Raw genomic sequence first — 3,285 nt, forward strand, 5'->3', positions numbered from 1 at the left:
AAGAACAATCTAGTTTGGCTGCACACTGTGGCTATTTTCTACCTGCTAATAGTCCCTCAGTGAGGGGAGTCTGGTCACAGTTCACAGCCTGAACACTGTTCCCTCCTCTGATCCTGCTTGAGAAGGTTTTATTTTGCTTGATGTCACCTGCTGGCACAGGTATGGGCTCAGTCAGTGTTTAAGAGGATTGATACGGTTATACTGCCATTTACAATGCTGTCACACTGGAAGACTTCCACTCTGGCTGCAGATCTAGCCTGCAGTGGCAGAGGTAATTAGCAGAGCTACATGTCTTAGAGCTAATTGTGGTAGAGCTAACTGGGGCAGAGCTAACTGTAGCAGAACTGATTGTAGCAGACCTAACTGTGGTAGGGCTGACAGGCAGACCTAGCTATGTCAGAGCTAACTGTAGCAGAAGTAACTGAGGTAGTGCTAACTGTAGCGGAGTTGTGTCAGAGCTAACTGTAGCAGAAGTAACTGAGGTAGGCCTAGTGCTAACTGTATCAGATCCCACTGTGGCATAACGAACTGTTGCAGAGCTATCCCTTTAGACTAGTACTTTGAAAAGTCACTGTTTGCTACAGTTGTAATTTGTTTGGGTGGCTCACCGTCATCTTTACACACTGATGGGGAGTCAGTTTTACTGGTAGGTCAAAATCCAAACACAAACATTATTATACATTTCCTGTTCTGTGGATGTCTGTAACTTTATCTCTCCCATGGAATTAAATATTGTCTTCATTTTCTCAGCTTTCCTTAGGATACATAGTGTGAACAATGGTACTTCAATTAAGCAGGTCTTTAATTCAAAGATGAGCATTTTCAGGTAGGTAAAGGAGTCCTTATGTGAATGCCATCTTTCCTCCACAGACAACATTAACACATTAATATTTTCTGACATAAAACTCTGATCACTTTAAATTGATTTATTTTGAGTTTTAGTCTTTCAAAATGAAATGTGACAGAACAATATGCTGTATATTAATGTGTATTTATAAAGTAGATTAATTTAATGATTGTAAATGGTGTTAATAATAATGCAAGTCCCACTGTCCCGGCGCTATAAAGGCAAACAGGTTTGTCTTAAAATAGAAGGAGGACTGCAGCACTTTGTTTTGCATTTTCTAATGTTAAGAGAATGCTGTTTGTGTTAAAGAATGGAGCATAAAAAAGAAAAGATCAGTTTGATCAGAGAAAGTGGGCTGACTGTTCAGACGATCACATGAGGCCGTGAGGCACTACGCACGTGTGGCCACGTGAGATTTATCTGCTCTAACAGCCTGATGAGTCCATGCTCTCCAATTTTTATTTTCAATCCTGCGAGAGCAAACATGGCCTTGACCTGCAGTTCCACTGGAGTTCAGTGTGTTTTTCTCCTGTGTTCCTGCATGCAGTGCGGAGGATTTGCTATCGGTGAGGAGCAGTGGAACCTCAGCTCATCGATATGCATTAGGCTTCCTGGGTTTCAGGTGGTTATCAGATTTTATCCAATGCACTGCACAAAGAGATTGAGTTTTATGGTGAGAAGAAGGGTGAGGGGGGCTGAGCTCATCTCTAACGTCAGTGTTCCCTCAAAGAGACAAACATCTCACACATGAGAAATATGTTGGTGCAAAGTAATATCATGAGGCAATCTGAGCACACCAACGTAGTCATTGTGCTTTTTCTAATATATATACATACTGTATGCGTATGTGTATACACACACAATATGCATGTGTGTGGGTGTTGGAGGGTCTTTTATGTCATTGGAGCTTGAGGGTACTGTATAATATCTATTCTTTTCTAGGCGAAGATCTCGGATATTGCTCGGGTCAGCGGGAGACACGGCCCCTAGTGCTCAGATGATCATGGGGATATGGGACCCGTTGTTGGCATTAACTTCCACATCTTTTCCAGCTGTTCTCTCAACCCTTGGTGTTTCTCAAGTTTAAAATATAATGTGATGAGTGGATTCTGATATGCTAAGCAGTGTTCTAATATTCCATGGCTGTTTTTACCATTCCCTTTGAAGAATGAAGTATGGGTCTGCCTGACCGACATGCAGGAGGTGCTGTGTGTTTATTAACCCTAACCCTTCCGAGCTGTAGACTGCTAGGCATGTTTCGGATGTGATGTCTGAGGAACAGAGCCATGCTTTGTGTGTGTGGATCTGGCAGTCTGAGACTATGGAAGGGTTTAAGGCATGTGTTTAAGGACTGGATGTTAGGGCACAAGTGAGCAGAGAGGACTGGGTGTTAGGGCACAAGTGAGCAGAGAGGACTGGATGTTAGGGCACAAGTGAGCAGAGAGGACTGGGTGTTAGGGCACAAGTGAGCAGAGAGGACTGGATGTTAGGGCACAAGTGAGCAGAGAGGACTGGGTGTTAGGGCACAAGTGAGCAGAGAGGACTGGATGTTAGGGCACAAGTGAGCAGAGAGGACTGGGTGTTAGGGCACAAGTGAGCAGAGAGGACTGGATGTTAGGGCACAAGTGAGCAGAGAGGACTGGGTGTTAGGGCACAAGTGAGCAGAGAGGACTGGATGTTAGGGCACAAGTGAGCAGAGAGGACTGGGTGTTAGGGCACAAGTGAGCAGAGAGGACTGGATGTTAGGGCACAAGTGAGCAGAGAGGACTGGGTGTTAGGGCACAAGTGAGCAGAGAGGACTGGATGTTAGGGCACAAGTGAGCAGAGAGGACTGGGTGTTAGGGCACAAGTGAGCAGAGAGGACTGGATGTTAGGGCACAAGTGAGCAGAGAGGACTGGGTGTTAGGGCACAAGTGAGCAGAGAGGGCAGCTCACCAAGATTTTGACTGCTCACTACACAGGAAGATGCATTTTATTCCTGACCCTGACTTCCTGTTTTGCCTGTATGTTCTTTACAGAAAACACACAAGGTGAGTAACAACTGAGGCCTCATGAGCAAACCTTTCGGCCATTAGTGGTTTGACGTGTCTCTATAATCGTCTCTTTAGTGCTGTAGTCAAGATGGATGGACCCTAGCATGCTAAACTCTTCTAGAAAACATTTATTGTCAAATACATATTTTAATCCATCAATACTTGATGAGCCATTCGTATGCAGTTAACATATGATTGTTCCCATTATTAGTAAGTACACTAATGAGACTCACAAAAGTATATTGTGTAATTAATTAAGAGATAATAGCGCTACCCTGGGTGCCCTGACTACTTCATTCAGTATACAGTTTCTGTGTGTGCTGTTGGTGCAATATTTATTAGTCAAGACTAATAAATCTAGGTTTACTGGGTTATTTTTTTGTCATCATTAGTTTGCAGGCAAAC

At 43.8% G+C, this 3,285-nt stretch overlaps 1 long non-coding RNA gene across 1 annotated transcript; it reads left to right on the top strand.

The window, feature by feature from the left end:
* The first annotated feature begins 497 nt into the window (after window positions 1-497).
* Window positions 498-2,316, top strand: LOC143513809 (uncharacterized). The gene is made up of 4 exons (XR_013130672.1): window positions 498-646; window positions 751-826; window positions 1,395-1,469; window positions 1,790-2,316. It is a non-coding gene; the product is annotated as an uncharacterized LOC143513809 (long non-coding RNA).
* Window positions 2,317-3,285: the final 969 nt, after the last annotated feature.

This window comes from Brachyhypopomus gauderio, chromosome 5 (assembly GCF_052324685.1).
Source record: "Brachyhypopomus gauderio isolate BG-103 chromosome 5, BGAUD_0.2, whole genome shotgun sequence".
Lineage (NCBI taxonomy): Eukaryota > Metazoa > Chordata > Actinopteri > Gymnotiformes > Hypopomidae > Brachyhypopomus > Brachyhypopomus gauderio.